Source organism: Cryptomeria japonica, chromosome 10 (genome assembly GCF_030272615.1).
Source record: "Cryptomeria japonica chromosome 10, Sugi_1.0, whole genome shotgun sequence".
NCBI classification, from domain to species: domain Eukaryota; kingdom Viridiplantae; phylum Streptophyta; class Pinopsida; order Cupressales; family Cupressaceae; genus Cryptomeria; species Cryptomeria japonica.
Window position 1 is genome coordinate 85,185,103 of NC_081414.1, and position 19,136 is coordinate 85,204,238.

The following is a 19,136-nucleotide window of genomic DNA, read 5'->3' on the forward strand; positions in this document are numbered from 1 at the left end:
CATGTGACCATGGAATTTATGGAGAATCAAGCCTAAACCAATGTGCGTTTGTTAAGCCGAGAGTTGTCTATTTGGAGAGACAACACCCCTCCCCTTGTAATGTATTTTATTTGTGATGTGTACAATGCTTGAGTGTAAAATTTAATTTATATGTCAATGTGTAATCCTTCAAGGGACAATTTCCATGTGTAATTTTTATATTGTATTTTTGTTGTGTCACTTGACACATGTGCTGATTAAGTGTCATTGATTTTGACTTGTCTCTTGGAGGGAGTTTTGTTTCTACCAAAGCCAATTCAAAATGAGTGTGGTCCCAAATCTGCCTTGGGTAGGGAGTCATGGGAGTGGTCAACTCATGCTTGACCCGTAGGTAAACTTCAGTGGAGTTTCCAAAGGGTTTAATGGACTCCTAGGGTAAGTTTTTAGGCTTTTCCAAAGGTCCTAAGGGTATACCTATGGGTTAGGGGTGTTTTGCAACATGTGGCTTCACCCATGTGACTATGAAGTCACTTCAAAAAGTGATAATTCCAAGATGCACGAAAATTGAACTTAGAAAGTTCTCCCTAGGATAGAGAACCTTCCCTTTAGGAGTTAAACTCTCTTCCCCATCCTCTTCCACCTTTTCCCTTTCCAATTTGAGTAATGTGCAAGAGTTTGGGAAGGGCAACCAATGGGAACTCACACCTCACCCAAGGGGTTGGGAAGTGTGTGAGAGGCCTTCTTAGGCAAGAATTTGCAAACTTAGTGAGTAATCACCCACTCTCCTCTCTGGGAGATTTTGCTTGTTTTGAAAAAGTTAGTAGGAGTTGGCATTTTAGTGGGAATTTTGGGAGAAAAGATAGTGGAAATTGGGCAGGTCATCCCCAACTAAAGTTAGCAAACCTTTTGGCAGAATAAGGTTGGTTACTCCCTTCTTTCTCTTATTATGTTGTAAATGATAATTTGTGTTGTTTTGTGAAATGAAAGAGTTGTTTGTAAGATTGTGCTTATGAAGTTTTTGGTTGAAGTTAATATGTGTAGTTTTCCTTTCTATGTATTTGTTTGTGTCTCTTGTGGTTTTTTGGGAGTGTCCAAGATCTCCTATCCTTGGGAGGGTGGGAAGATCTTGGGGTGGAAGGAGTTTGACAGCCATGGGTGAGAGGCTCTCCTTATGGAGAGTGTTCTCAAGGGAGTCCTTGGTGACCCTTGATGCATAGCCATGTGTATGCATTTGGGGGTCATAAGGGGAGCATATATGGCCTTGAGCCTTTTGGGGGGCATAAGGTTTGTGAAAGTATTTGGGTTGCATTGTGTTGCCATGAGGTGGCTAATGTAGTATTGTTTTTTGGCATGCCTTCTCCCCATTGGTACTTGGTCCACTTCCACCCATGGAAGAGTCACCATGAAAGTGATGAATGTGTAGCTTGGGAAGGGATATTTGTATGTAAATGTGTTTCTATGTTTGTTGTGGGGTTTGTATGTGTGTAACCCGTCTAGTGCTTGGTTCTCCAAGCTCGGGGGTGGCTTCTAGTAAGCCTAGGCTGGGAGGTGAGCTTCCCATGGTCAAAAAGTGTTTTGTTGCAGATGGCAAGGGGATGGGACAAGATGGATTAAAGAGCTATGTGGCTGATTTTGTTGCAGAATAATGTTTTAAAAAAATAGGGAAGAAATGGAAGCATTCAATGTTGTAGTATTCTCCGTCAAAAGTTGTATTGTTTCCAAGTTATTATGTAGAAGAAAAAAAAAAGTATTGTTGGGACTTCATCCCATTTGTAATAATATTTATTTTGTACCTCTATCAGTTTTGTATTTATATTTGACAAGGGATACTCATGTTTTTTTTTCCCCTATTGGTAGTCTTGCAAAGAAAAGGAAATATATGATGTTTTTTTTATTTTATTTTTGTTAGTTGCAAATGAAAGAAATAGTATACTAGATTGTATAAAAATTTTGTGTTTAACAAGGAAGGAAAAGTAGATGCATTTTATATTCTTGTATCCTGCAAGTGAAAGAAGTTATGCTGCTGTAAAATTAATTTAAAAAAAAAAGCAGTCTGTTAATTTGCTGTTTATTGCAGAAAATAAATCTGTTTACAATAGTTCATATCTTTCAAAAAAAATATACATGTAGCAAGTAATTTTAGTATGTTTGTAAGAAAATATAAATACATGCTCCTTTCTCATTAATAAATCTGCAGTGAATATAAGCATGGTTCTTATGTTTTTTCTTAAAAAAAAAGACGCCCTAGTAGTTTAAAGGGAAATACACAATATATATATATATATATATATTGCCCTTCAAAATCAGATATAATAAAACAAAACAGTAATGCTTGGTTACAGATTTTAACATTACAAGAAAAGAAGAAAACTGTTAAGATGATATATATATATATAGATATATATATATATATATACATAGACTTATATATATATATATATATATATATATATTTCTATTTTATTCTTTTGTTAAAAAAAATCTGATAGTTTAGACAGTGAATCCCCAAGCATTTTAATCTACCAAAGGAGATTTATTTAAATATATATATATATATATATATATAAATGATATTAAATAAGAAAGAAAACCACGTATTAACAAGAGGGTTTGAAACCCCGTGTAAAACATCATACAACTTTGCCACAAAAACGTTTCAAACGCAGGTATCATGCAATGCGCGGGCCGCAGCACCTAGCGGCGGCCGGCCGCAGCCTGCGGCAACCGCAGACTGCGGGCGACGACGCCGCAGCCTGCGGGAGCCGCAGACCACAGCGGCGCCGTCCGCAGCCGGCGGTGCCGCGGCTGTGGCGGCCGCTCCGCCTCCCCTGCACTTTCCCCTCCTTCACTGCGGCGTTAAAAAACAAACACGCACACGCCTCGTTAAATCAACAAAAAAAAATAATGTAAATCGAAACCCCCACGGTAACCCGCCGAGTTGTAAGGAAATAAGGTGGGGGGGGGAAACGGGGTGGCCCGGGTTCGGCCCTGCACGCCCTCCCGCGGTCGCCGTCTCCCCTGCACCACCTGCACGCAAATGTAAAAAAAAAAATATATGGGGTTTCATCCCCCTCTCTAAAAAGGGGGTTGGTCATTAGCGTGTTCGCCCTAACCCTAATTTTCGGGTTAGGGCAACACTCTCACAGTTTAAAAAAAAAAAAAAGGAAACTTGTGGGGTTTTGGGGTTATATGAAGTTTTTACATAAATACATCAATGATTATATATAAACTAATATATATATATGTGCATATATGTATATATATTTAGATATATACATACATGTATATACATATATATATAGATATTTAAGTAGTCGTAAATATAAAAATTGTTTTAAAAGGGGGAATTTACAAAGTAGAATTTAAACCCCCACTTCTTTTGGAAATACACCCATAATCAGGGTATGTAAATAGACAACTATGTAAAAATGTATATAAAAATATACACACACACACATATATATATATATATATATATAGATATATATATATATATATATATATATATATATATATATATAGATATATATATATATATATATATATATATAGATATATATATATATATATATATATATAGATATATATATATATATATATATATATATATATATATATATATATATATATATAAAAGTAGAATTGTATTGATTTTAAATCTGAATTAAAATAGTTAGGTATAAAGTTAAGTTTGAAATACTGTTGTGTAATACTGGGCTTATGTAGAGAAATTTCATAAGCGGGGTTTTAATGATTAGGTAAATTAGAATTAATAATAATGGGGAATAACCATTAAATTCTTGTAGGGCCGAGAGGGCCAAATCAAGTAAAAGGTTATAAAGTGAATTTTAAATATAGATGTTTCAAATTAAATAAAATGTTTTTTTAAAATTACCAGGATATTTAAATTAGGAATCCTAGTGGGTTAGATAGATTAATAAGATAAATTTTAAAAGGGTATATGGTCAAGATTAATTCGCCATTTTGGAATTTTAATTATTTATTAATGAAGTTTAGAGGATTTCCGTTTTGGGAGAAATCCTAGTTCATTGATAACTTAGTTACCCTCTCTTCTTATTTTGGATTTAATTATCTGATTGACTCAAACATAGTTATGACCTAACCCAAATTGCATTATTTATTTAAGTTAATCGCACTAAGATGCATTATTTTAATTTAGTTAGTCGATAATTAGTTAAGTATTTTAAAAAAGAAATTTATTCCGTTCGTGCCCAAGAGTGGGCATGACAGTGTTTCCAAATGATCCCAAATAGCTTTAGCAGTATACCTATCTGATAATCTCATGATTTGCTGATCTGTTAATGTGCTCAAAAGTGCTTCTCTTGCTTTGCAATCATTTTCTTCATCTTTTCCCAAGGTAGGTGGATTGGGTTGACTAGAGTAGGAGAAGTATAGCCATTCTTTGTAACTTCCCAGATGTCCTTTCCAATGCAATTTAAATGTGTCTCCATTCTGATCTTCCATATGCCATAGTTGGTTCCATCAAGTTTAGGACTATCCTTCCTGAAATAGTTAGTAGACATTGGATCTTCTCAAGCTATTAAACTTCTACAAAAAGAGGACTAGGCTCTAATACCAATTGTTAGGATTCCCAAAGATACTGAGAGGTGGGGGGGGGGGGGGGGGGGGTTGGGGTGAATCAGTATCTAACCCGTTTAAGGATTTACTTGATTTAAAACATATAAAGCATGTCAATACAGTGTACCGGTAAATCAAAAGTAATGCAGTAAACAAGAAAAACAATAACCACATGAAGAGCACACCATAACACAGTAGTTTAATGGGGAAACCCGATGTGGGAAAAACCTTAGTGGGATTTGTGACCCACAATATTCACTTATTGGCCAATAAGGGAATATTACTGCTACAATAGGGGCATGTACATGCAGGAAGGCCAAGTTCCTAGAGCTCACTGCTCAATTACAAAAGGAAGTCACACTGACTTACAAAAATGGATTATAATAATCCAATGTCTTGTACTGCTTCAAAATAGCATCTGCTATGCTAGATCCAGTACCGGTTTTAGCTCTGCTGCATACATAAACCCTTAACCTAAAATTCGCATAGTAGGTCTACATTATTTCGCCTATCCTTCATTACCAAATGTTCTATAATGATCTCATACATATATGAGTCATCTTACAATTTGCCATGCCGGCTTACAATGATTTTTCAATTAATTATAAAATATATTACAAACAAAATTCATGTAGGCCTAGGTGCCAGTATCCTTTCTTTCACTATCGGTGTTCTGTGTGCCGGTGTAGAGTTTGTCGTTGTTGGTGCCGGTATAATTGTCTTGCTGGTATCATATGATTGCAAGGTTGCCATCAATGACAAAACCTTCAATCACCTACAATTTCTCATTGAAGTGTGCATTTGCCAACAATATTGCTCCTATTTTTATGTATTTGACATTCTTGAGGCTCTCTTTATTGTTGCATTTTTGCATTATGAGCTTATGGCTTGGTCCTTGTTAAGTGGTTCTTGGTTGTATGTTGATGGCTATATTTGTGATTCAATTGTATCAGTTTTGTAATGACTTTTAATGCTACTCACGTTGAGTTCCATGTTGTTGTAGATGTATCTTGTTATGGTTTTACCCTATGGTCTTGGTCCATGTTTGGGAGAGTGGGCTCTTGCATGTGTTGGACCTAGGTTATGAGCACTAGATCTCTAGGAAGGGGGTCTAGACCTATGGAACCACATGAAGAGTTTATGGTTTAATTTTCAAGTGATAACATTATTAATAATTTATTAGTGGGTTGGGTATATAGGAATTCACATAATCAAGATAAAGAATATGTTGTTTTATCCCCCAATTAGACGGACTGAGGGAGGTGGTTTTTGGGACCCTAGATTGGGAAGACCGTTGGAGCGGTATCCCCGATCTCCCTTGAGTGACTCCAATGTGGAGATAGATGCCACATGAGGCTAGCACATGATAACACTCTACCCCACATGTGTCCATTATCTATATACCTTGTTGTTTATTATGCCTCTGGAGGTTGTTTGCTTTGATTTATCCATGTGATGTATTTTGATGTTATATTCATATGTTGGAGTCTTTTAGTGTCATGTTGTATCCTATGGTTGTTAGGTGTTAGCTTAGGTCTTGAGTGTGAGTTGGAACCTTATGTCATCTCCTAGCATGGGGGTGGTTCCTATTTGGTTCCACATGGTGTGGTGGTTTGATGCCTTCTACCATTGGGATATTCTTCTTGGATGTTAGCGTGTGTAGATTTGGATCTATAGTATCTCATCATGAGCTTGGATTATTGGAGCATAGTTATGTAATTAGAATTGATATCATGTGTTATGAAATTTGGAAATGTAAAGAAGACTATGTAATCGATGTATTGAGATCGTGTATTATAGAACATGTAGTAGGGTGATTTCTGAATGAATTGTATTGAATAACATTGTTATAAATGGATATTATATTGTAAAAGTTGTTATTGATTAGAAAGGAATTAATGATTTAGAGATATGTATGCTATGTCTTGAGTATATTTTGTGGATATTAGTGATTATGTTAATTATCATATATATGTCATGATTTGAAATATGTTAATCTCTGACGTTAGATATCTTGAGATATGAAATATGGCTCTTTGTTATGCGGTTGTCCTATGGTGCTGATTTCTATGTATTAAAGATATTACCATATTGCGATTTCTTGTAAATAAGGAATATGAATATGTGTCTATGTAACTTGTATGATTAAGATCGGATATAGCAAAGAGATTATGTGCTTGCTCCATGTGCTCATATGTAAATGAACTTTATATAGAAGAACTATGCTATTATTATAAGATGATGTATTGGTATGTGGTTCATGTTATAGATATGTTTATCATGTTGAGAATGAAATCCTATGTTTAAATTAGGGGATTGAAATATTAGATTTTTTTATTCTTGTAGAATCATATGACTCTCGAACCTGTTTAGTAGATTGGAATCCTATTTGGATGTAGATAAGTACTTGTTGCTATGATCTTGCATATGGCCATGTATAGTATTTTTCATGAGTTGTTCTTAAGGAAATACTTGAATACCATTAGTAAAATAAGGATAAATGCATTTAGTTTCATGATGTGTTAAGTGTTCAAATGAGTAGAGATGGGTATTAGAAACATTCGATTGGTACTTAAAAATGAACCTTAGAAAGAGTATGAAAAGGAATAGAGTTATACATGTGTGTTAATGTTTTATCATAGTTGCAAGGGAAGTAAATGTTTAGTTGGATGATAGTATATGGTGTTCTAGATGGATATGTGATGTTAGTTTAATGTCAAGTAGTGACGTTGAGATACCCTAGGGAATGGAGATGCATTATATGGTTTTATTATGTAGTTATGCTAATGATTAAATAGATGTTCCGCTTGCGTAATATGATTACATGGTTATGTTCTTGTTGATTTATGTATTCATGTATATAGTTAACAATGCATTGATGAATAATGGTAGTAATGTTGCATTAGTAAATACTAGTAATAGAATTGTTGTAATGGTTATCTTAAAAGAAAAAAAAATCCTCTTTTTGTTAGTAGATTTTGGTTTATTTATCTAGGGTATTTTGGCGAGCATTACATTTGGTATCAGAGCCCATGTTGCAAACACAGGGATCTCTAGTTAAGGTTGTTTCTATTGGCCTTGCATGGTGTACTATAATGTTCTTTTGACTTGAGTTGTTATTTGAGATTTGTGAAGGAAAATGTCATTGGAATTTGGGAGATCTTATTCATTTATGCTTTGTGTTTCTCCCCAATCTCTTCCAGAAATCATACTTGTGTGCAATATGTGTATTCATTTCTTATGCATGTCTCCTGAATGTGAGTGATGTATATATGATTCTAAGTGACCTTTCTTTATTTGTAATTTCTAGTGCTTACCTAAGTATTAGAGGTTGTTTTCCATATATAAATGATTATGTTATAGAATGATAGAAAATTATGTGTGTTCTCTTAACTAATTAGCTTGTTACGTTGATTTTCTTAAGAATAGTAAGATGAAATATCTGTATTATGCATATAAGAATGATTTAGTGTAGATCATGATGAGAAAATAGAAGAATTTGCATGAGTTGCATTAGTAGATAGAAAATAGTAGTTTAATAATGTCCTTCTCCTTCCCTTATCCTTCTTTGTAAAATGTAAAGAGTTAATTGGTGTTGCGTGGGTACCAAATTGAACTATTAAGTGTTTATATATGTTTGTGAATCTGCATTTAAGAAAAGATTGTTTGAGTAAATCATATCTTTCAATAATGACTCAAGATTTCTAGCTGCAATTGTAATGTTAGGAGACCTCATGGCAGTTGAATTTGCATATCTTAGAAAATGATGTAAATAGCTGCATGGTATGACAAAAATGGCATGTCTAGAAAAATTCAAATTGTCCATGTACAACTTTGGTGTGTATATATTGATTGTTTGACAATGTTTTTCTCCCTCTTCTCTCTATTTGGATAAAAGATTTATAGAACTTAAGAGCTTCTTAACACTAAGTAGAAGCATTTAATACTCAATGGCAAATATGATTTTGAATACATTAGAAGAGAAGTTTGGAAGGAATAAATTTGCATCGAAGATCAAAATTTATGCATTGCATTCAATATTTTTGTTTGAAGAAGAATTAGTTAGATAGAATATCTTTTCATAAATAATGTATAATCTTTTTACAAACTAATAGGTTAAAAGATCATGATCATGTTATAATATGTGTGTTGGATGAAGTAAAGATTGGTGCATTGCATGTATAGGAAAATGAAATCATACCATTGTGTCTTTATTTGGTTTGGCAAGATAAAAATCAGCTTTGAGTAGGGGTTGTGCGGTTTTGATTGACCAAATGGATAGATTAAGAAAAGATGCTCTATCCTTACATTATTTGAATTTTGAGAAAGTGTTTTCTTAACGAATTCTATTAGGATGGATTGATAGTGGGAGTGATTGAAATCTGATATTAATTTTTTTCTAAAATAATGAGATTTATTTGTTATAAGTAATTTACTTTTGTAAATATATGATTGATTAAATTGTTCAACGACATCATGTAGAACGTTTTGATCATGCATGCTATTTATTGAGAATTGAACTTGAAATGGTGTATGTTATAGTAAATCATCAAGTGATTAATTGAAGTTCTAACATTTGTTTTTATTATAACCCAATAAATATGATCAATTTATAGATAGGATGTCTTGAACATTAATCATGTATGATTGTATGTATGTATGAGACACCTTATTTCCTCCTTGCATATGTTATCTTTCATGAAGGATACTTGTCTAGAATACCATAAAGGATTGTATTACATTAAAATGAATATAGATAAATAAACTTATGGTTTTAAATGTTTGGCACACACTCTCTAACAGATTCAGGGTGTTGTACACTTGGGTGTTGTGAAGTGGTCACTCCCTTTGGTGTGACTGATATTGGTCACCTCATGATGTAGATTTGGATGAGTTGGTTATTTTGAGAATTGTGTGAAGTATTGTTGGAGTTAATTTAGTTTTTGGATTTCTTTACTTTAGGATTGACCACTAATTTCTTCTTTCATTTATTTTGTTCTTGTGGTGGCACTTGTCACACTTTATTTCTTGATTGATTTCGCTGGCAAATTTTCTTTCTTTTCATGATTTTATCTTGGATTTAATGATCTTTCCTTTGACTTTCTTTCTTTTGTTGTCCATAGTGGTCATTCCGAATGTTGAAGTATTATGTACCCTCGTCGTGAGTCAAGTGTTGTTTCTATCATGTTCATTTTGAACCTCTGATATCGTGTGCAAGGGAGGACACCACTTGGAAGTGCACTAGACTTAAGGAACAATTAGATAATGTTAGTATCAGTTGAATAAATCAAATATGTTAGTAAGATGAAATGTACCAGTAAATTTTAGATTTTATAGAATGTTAGATAGAAATGCATTTTTATTTGAAAAGTTTGTAATATATGAAATAGTTTAATGTGAAAGAACTGTTGATTTCATACCTTCAATGAGTGCTTGTGTGTATATATATCATGCATAATTAATGAATTAGAGTCTCTTGAATAACTTGATTGGATGAAAGATGTGTGAATGTCTGTATCAGAGTAGCGTAGCGGAAGTGTGATAGAGACTGAGTAGTTTGAATATTGTAAATCTTGTTTCCCTTGAAACTTAGGATCTAGATTTCTTGTAATTGTGAGACTCTATTGATCTTATTCGATCCAGAAGGAGGTTTATTCAAATTTTCCTCATATAGGTGTACGACATGTGAGTTCTTAAATAATATAAGGATGTGCCTATGAGTAAAATATTGTGTAAAATGCATATTTATCTTCTTAATTGCGTGTAACTAGATGTTAAAGGAGTGTTGCCATGCTCGAATGGTGTGAGTTATTGTGATTTTTGCTTATAGATGCTAACTCGGTGACAAGAATTATAGTTTTGGTCCTGTAAAATGTGGTTAAATATAGTTTCCTTGAAGAAATTTTAATAATTTAGCATGCTTATTGTAACTAGTAAGAGTTTTGTGACTTGTTTTATCTCTTGTGTAACATATTTACTTTGGATAATAGAAGCAAAGAAATGAAATTGTTATTGTCATTATCTTACTTTGGGGTAGGAAATGTTTGAATTAAGAAGTTTTGGGTTGATGTGTGTATGCTTTCAACTTAACCCTTGAGGACTTCTAGGAGTAAGTCAAGCCTAAGGGGGGAGGATGGAGTGCCCCTCCCTGATTTATCTTGTCTTTTGTACATCAAAGGAATATATTAATCCAGCTTAATCTACTTTATGATGATTTGATGGTATCATGTTATGTACTAACCATATTTTGTGATTGTATTGGATATGATGATGGATCTATATTTGATCATTATTCATGATGGATCACATTGCTTATGATTACGTTAACCCTACTCTATGATTATGATGGCTGCATTGATGCTACGATGTTTGTGATTGTCTTTGAGTGTATTTGTGATTAGAGATGATGTCATAACACTCATTGCGAGCATGATATGACATTGCGATTCTCTATCACTTCCTGGATCATTTATGATGTATATGCATTATATATATGTTGTATTGTGTTTAGTGGTGGATGCAGGATTGTAGGTACCAAACATTGACTCCACATGGTCTCATAGGTTTGAGCATGTCTTTATCCAAATGACAAGTTGTTGGAGATGGCATGTGTCTCCCTCTCATTCTCTAGGCTTAAGTTGGTACCCTTGTCAATTAGTGTCTTGGCTTGAGTCATTGGTCTGCGTCATGTGGTATGTTGTTCAACCTTATTTCAAGTTGCTTTGTGAGTTTGTGATTATTTATTAATTAATAATTAATCGATTTATATAGTTTATAAATATTAAATTAAATCAATGGATGACATTAATGTGTAATATTAATGTGTGATTATTATTATTGGAAAACTATTACTCATTAATGTTTATTTTATGGATTTATATTTTATTGGTTATTTGGAATTGTGGAAATTAATTAATCAATTACTACATATAGCCATTGGGGTAATTCATTAAATAATGGTTAGTACGAATACAATATATTTATACATATTTATTTTCTAAGAGTTTATAATTAATTAATAATTAATTGGTGGAATTATATTAGCTGAATATTAATGCTTATCAGTACATCCATTTATTTATTTATTATTTATTTGATTTTTTATATGTATGTGGGAGATATTTATACTATTGAGTTTAACTTATATTGGCTAGAGCATTTATATATATCTGTACATTTAATTATTTATTTATTGTTTATCTATTTATTTATTTTTATTGGTTTTGATTTATTATTTGAGATTTTGATTTATTGGATTATTTCTTGTTTAACTATTGGATGGGTATTTATGTCTATCTATACATTTATTTATTTATCTTCTTTATTGATTATTTATTGTTTATCTAATTATTTATTATTTTGATTATTTATTTATTTGCATTGTTGTTTTATTTATTTGTTATTATTTCTTGTCCTACCCCTTGTTATAATTGGCCCTCTTGGGAGTTGTGATTGTGAGGATAATATTATTTAATTGTTTGTTTATTTATTTATATTATTTGTGGTTTTATATTTAATTGGAGCATTTATTTATATTGCCTTTGATTTATTTTATTAGGATTTAATTTATTATTATTATTTATTATATTATTGGTATTACATTCTCTTGTTACTAATTGAGTAATTAAATATTATGTTTATATCTACCCTATTATTTTATTGGTTGAGATTTGAGGGTACTTAAATAATATTATTTTATATTATTTCCTCAAGTTTTGGTTGGGGGGTTGGTATAGAATATATTTTATTGAAATATTTTGATTGGCAGATATCCTTCTATAGTTTTGAATGAGATTCTATTTATTGGCTTTGTGAGAATTTTTGTGGGGGTGCTTTTGGATATCTTTCTGCGACTTTTGGATTTTAGAATTGCTTGGAGGGAGAATTGCTTGGTTGGGTTGAATTTTGGAAAGCTTGTTGGTTTGGATTTTTTCTCTTCTACGAATGCATTACCATCACTCTACTTCCAGGTTGGAGATCTTTTTCCATTCTTGCATTTTAAGTTTTGAAAAGACTTGTTTTCTTCGTGACTGTTAAAAGATTGTTTTGGAAGATTTGGAAATGAATGATTATTCTATTATCAGTAATTGGGAGTAATATTTTGGGAAAAAGATTTATATATGATTTTATGAATCTATGTGTGTTGTATTGCCGGAAAAGGGCATTTGTGTATGTTAAAATGTTGATTAGAAATTTTCCTATGAATGCATTGTGGTAACAACTGGTTTTGTGAGGTTTATTTATTGATGTATACCTTGTCTTGTGTCCATTTGGTTTGATTAGATCTAGAGTGGCTATGTCTATAATTATTTATGTGCAATTTACTATTAGTATAAGTTAGAATTCTTGGATGTGTTCTATTGTTGGCCTTAACAAGTGTGTATTTGACATTCTTGAGGCTCTCTTTATTGTTGCATTTTGGGATTATGAGCTTATGGCTTGGTCCTTGTTAAGTGGTTCTTAGTTGTATGTTGATGGCTATCTTTGTGATTCAATTGTATCAGTTTTGTAATGACTTTTAATGCTACTCATGTTGAGTTCCATGTTTTTGTAGATGTATCTTGTTATGTTTTTACCCTATGGTCTTGGTCCATGTTTGGGAGAGTGGGCGCTTGCACGTGTTGGACCTAGGTTATGAGCACTAGATCTCTAGGAAGGGGGTCTAGACCTATGGAACCACATGAAGAGTTTACGGTTTAATTTTCAAGTGATAACATTATTAATAATTTATTAGTAGGTTGGGTATATAGGAATTCACATAATCAAGATAAAGAATATGTTGTTTTATGCCCCAATTGGACAGACCCAGGGAGGTGGTTTTGGGGATCCTAGATTGGGAAGACCGTTGGAGCAGTATATTTGATCTCCCTTGAATGACTCCAAGGTGGAGATGGATGCCACATGAGGCTAGCATGTGATGACACTCTACCCCACGTGTCCATTATATATATGCCTTGTTGTTGATCATGCCTCTGGAGGTTGATTGCTTTGATTTAGCCATGTGATGTATTTTGATGTTATATTCTTATGTTGGAGTCTTGTAGTGTCATGTTGCATCCTATGGTTGTTAGGTGTCAGCTTAGGTCTTGAGTGTGAGTTGGAACCTTATGCCATCTCCTAGCATGGGGGGTGGTTCCTATTTGGTTCCACATGGTCAGATGGTTTGATGCCTTCTACCATTGGGACACTCTTATTGGATGTTAGCGTGCATGGATTTGGATATATAGTATCTCATCATGAGCTTGGATTCTTGGAGCATATTTATGTAATTAGAATTGATATCATGTTATATGAAATTTGGAAATGTAAAGAAGTCTACATAATCAACGTATTGAGACCATGTATTATAGAACATGTAATAGGATGATTTTTGAATTAATTATATTGAATAATATTGTTGTAAATGGATATTATATTGTAGATGTTGTTATTGATTAGAAAGGAATTAAATGACTTAAATATATGTATACTATGTATTGAGTATATTTTGTGTATAGTAGTGTTAGATAGTTCAAATAACCGGAAGACAATTGGGGGGGGTGTGAATCAGTTGTGACAAATTACCCAAACATTTAGCAATTAAAACTTTAATACTGAAACCCAAAACATTAATACCAGAAAGCTTAAACCAAATACCGAAATAGAAGTTAAACCAATTAAGCATAAACAATAATTAGAGAATAATTGAGGGGTCTACCCTTGCAGGAAGGCCAACAACCTAGAGTGCACTGGTCATCATAAAAGGAGTATCACTATCTACATAGAAATCCAAACTACAATCTGAAAGAAGGAATGAACAACAAAGATAGAATCTCCTATGCCTGAGTATAGTTCTGGTTAAGCTCAATACCAGAGGACTAAATCCTCTTACATAAACCCGATTCAATATCCAATGATCGACAAAATCCTCTACCTAAATGATATTACATTATTCGCACATCACATATCCATATCCCATTCCTATATATGATCTACAGTGAGATCTTACATCTATATGTACAAACCCTCAACCATAAACAATCAGGTCAACTACCAGACAATAAACCAATTACATAATTACAAAACATGTCAGCCTTAGACCAAACAAATAATATCCAACACATAAGACATCCTGAAAAACACATCGAGAGGTCCAATGCACACGTTTCATTAAACCGGTCCATAACCTAGATCAATCGGGACCCAATTTAGGTCCATACATGCTGAGGCAATGATCTCCATCCGCCAAGTCTCTAACAAGATCACCATCAACATCTTGAAACTCCACCAAAAGGTGCACCAACACCACTTATGCATATCATCAAAGATCTTCATCAAAATCTCTACCGGTGAAACCCTCGCCAGAACAACAAGCCAAGCTTCCAAGCAAAATAGGATAGCATCTAATCACCAGACCAAAAATGACTAACTGAATATGAACATGAATATCATGAATAAGACAATTCCATAACCAAATCATATCGAAGCATACCGGATCCAAACCAACCAAAAACTACTCAATGAACTGGGACCAGAAGGATGTCGGTAAAGCATCCAAAATGGCTAGTGTTGACATCAATGACAAAACATTAATGCAACACATAATCAATTCCTCCAAATGACCAACAATCTCCCCCTTTGGCATTGATGGCAACACTAGATGTGAAAAATATCTAAGTACCAAGAAATACCAAATAAGTCTCCCCCAATGGAAGACAACCAACAATCTCCCACTCAAAGATATAGCAAGGAATTTCAACAACAAATACCAAACCCCCCTATGAATGATATCTCTGTAAAGCTCTGAATTACACATATATCTCTCTCACTAATGTATACAACTCCTTAAGTTTTTCTTTTTCAAATCAATATCTCTCCCCCTTTGACATCAATGTCAGAAATCTAACAAAAATATTAAAGTAAAAACATAAACCACTGAAACACAAAGCTAACTACTCCCCCTAAGCAGTAGCATCCCCACATCAGTGCTAGAATGAAAAATATCTCTGATAATGCATACCGGATTGATGCCAAACCATATCAATCAATTTTTTGCCGGAGGGGCAAAAACCCATAACCTATCTCTCAAGTACTCAAATGGTTCTTTAGGCAAAGGTTTAGTGAAAATATCTGCAATATGCTCTTTACTATTCACATAAACCAATCTGACTTCATTTTCTTCCACCTTCTCCTTCAAAAAGTTATACTTGATGGATATGTGCTTTGTCTTAGAGTGAAATACCATTTTCTTTGATATGTCAATAGTAGAAGAGTTATCACAGTGAATAACTACCGATCTAGTGCAATGCAATTTGATATCCTTCAACATTTGTTTCATCCATAAAATCTATGTACAGTTAGTAGCAGCAACAACATACCTAGCTTGAATAGTAGACAAAGAAGTACATGACTATTTCTTGCTGATCAATGAAACCAACTTCTTTCTAAGAAAGAAAGCTCCATTGGAAGTAATTTTTCGGTCATCAACATCTCCAACCCAATCAGCATCTATATATGCATATAAATTAAAATCATCATCCTTAGGGTACCACAAACCATATTTTGATGTACCTTGTAAGTATCTAAAAATCCTTTTCACCACACTCTCATGATTTTCTCTAGGATCACTCTGAAATCTAGATGCAATACAAACAACATTGATTATGTCAGGCCTAGTCTAAGTCAAATAAAGTAGATCTCCAATCATAGATTTGTATCTTGGAGGATTTACTTGTGCATTGTCAATTTCTCACTTGTAATCATAGGAGTACTTACCGGTTTAGGATCTCCCATACCAAATTTCTTCAACAATTCCCTAGCATACTTAGTTTGACTGATGAAAATTCTTTTATCAGTCTGATTAATCTGCAAACCTAAAAACCAATTTATTTCCCCAATCATAGACATTTCAAATTCTTTCTCCATATTCTTAGAAAATTTTATGTATAACTTATCTTCACCTCCAAAAATGATATCATCAACAAATACTTCAATAATCAATATATCATCATCAATGACCTTATAATATAAATTACTGTCAGCATTACCCTTAGTAAAACCAAGCTTCAAAATATATTTATCCAACCTTGCATACCAAGATCTAGGTTCCTGTTTCAATCCATATAAAGCTTTCCTTAACCTACAAACCATGTTTGTATCATCTGATAGTGAAAAACCATCAGGTTTCTTAATATAACTTCCTCATCAAGATCCCTATTCAAAAATGCACACTTAACATCCATCTGATAAACCTTGTAGTTCTTATGCACAACATAGGCAAGAAATAATCTCACAGCTTCAATCCTAGCTACCGGTGTAAAAGTCTCACCATAATCAATTCCTTCTAAAAATATCCTTTGCAAACCAATCTAGCCTTATTCCTTACAACTCGACCATCCTCTTTCAATTTATTCCTAAAACCCCATTTAGTTCCAATAACATTCTTATTTTTAGGCTAGGGAACCAAAGTCCATGTGTTATTCTTCTCAATTTGATCTAAGTCTTCTTCCATAGCTTTCAACCAATATCCATCTTTACATGCCTCAATTACTGATACCGTTTCAACTTAAGAAATTAAACATACCTCATTAGTTGTCAGTCTTCTTCTTGTCATTACTCTATTGTTCTTATCCCCAATCATCTAATCTTTTGAATGATTCAATCTCACATACCTAGGAGTCTTCTGACTCTCTGTTCCTATTCCTGGTTCTTCAATTACTGTAGAATTTTCTGATACTGCAGGAGAAACTGGTTCAACACTCTATTTCGGTAAAGGTGCTACTGGTTCAAATATAATCATTTCCACCGCTGGTTACTTCTCATAAACTTTGATTTGACCTCTATTCAGCTCATCCACCTTGACATTAGCACTCTCCACAATTCTCTACAATCTCTTGTTATAACATCTATATTCTTTTCTTTCATTAGAATAACCAAGAAATATGCCTTCATCCTAGGATCAAATTTGCTAGTGATATCATCTCTCCTGATATAACATTTACTACCAAATATTCTGAAATACTTAACTATAGGTGTATTTCCAAACCATAATTCATAAGGTGTCTTACTGATTTCTCCTTTGATACGTACTATGTTGAATGTACAAAATCTTGTGCTCACTTCTTCTCTCTAGTAGATATGAGGTAGACTAGCTTCCATCATCATTGTTCTAGCAGCATCCAAGATAGTTATGTTCTTTCTTTCCACAACTCCATTCTACTGAGGTGTCCAGGGAGCAGAAAATTGTCTCCTTAAACCATGCTTCTCACAAAAGTTATTAAACTCACCGGATGTGAATTCCCCACCATGATCTGACCTCAAACATTTAATCTTCAATCCTATCTCAATTTCCACTTTAGCCTTAAAGATTTTAAACTTTTCAAATGCCTCAGATTTCTCCCTTAGAAAAGTAACCCACACCATTCTAGAGTAATCATCAATGATTAGCATAAAATATCTATCACCTTGAAAACATTTAACTCTAGTAGGGCCACACAAATCAGTATGAATAAGATCAAGAACAATATTAGATGTATCTTGTATACTCCTAAAAGAGGTTCTGACCTATTTACCCATTTGACATTCTTTACATACCAGATTATAGGGCTTCACAATCTTAGGTATATCTCTAACTACCTTAGTTGAACTGATCTTCACAATGTAATCAAAATTTACATGACACAACCTTTTATGTCATAGCCAACTCTCATCAATTTGTGTAATCAAACATGTCTTCTCACCATATTTCAAATGAAATATATTACCTTTTGTCTGTGTACTAGTTGCAATCTCCAAACTAGATCTGTTAATGATTTTGCATTTTCCATCCTTGAACTGTAATTGAAATCCCTTATCCACCAATTGTCCTACACTCAAAATATTATTCCTTAAACCTTCAACATAATAAACATTATCAGTATTGTTCTTACCATCCAATGATATAGTTCTTTTTCCTTTGATCATATATGCTTTGTCATCTCCAAATCTAACCAGACCTCCATCAAACTCTTGCAAAGATAGAAATTTCCTTTTATCTCCAGTCAAATGATATGAACAACCACTATCAATTACCCATTCATCCTTGTCTTCAATTTTAGTAGCAAGTGCCTTCTCTTCAGGTACAATCTCTTCCAGTGCTAGAACATCTTCCTTTATAGCCAAGAACACCCATTCCTTCCCATTTCTGGAACCACTAGAAGAATCTTCTACCAGTTCATCATCAGAATCAGTAATGCCTTCCTCATCCGCTATGTAGCATAATTTGTCTCTATTTTTTCTATACTTATACTTGTTCTAATATCCAGGGTTAGGCTTAAATGATCTTCTAACTCTTTCTTCAAATATTGAATTCCTTTCAGGACATCTAGATGCAAAATGACCAATCTTATTACATGCAAAACATTTAAAAGGTGTTTTTCCTTCATACTTACTTCCTACCTGTCCTTTAGGTACTCTTCTAGCAAATAATGCTTTAAGTTTCTCAAACTCTTCATATTCTCTATTCATATCATCCAATTATTTTGCATACAAAGCTTTCCAATCTTGCTTTCTGGTTGATGATGCAGATGCGTGAAAAGATG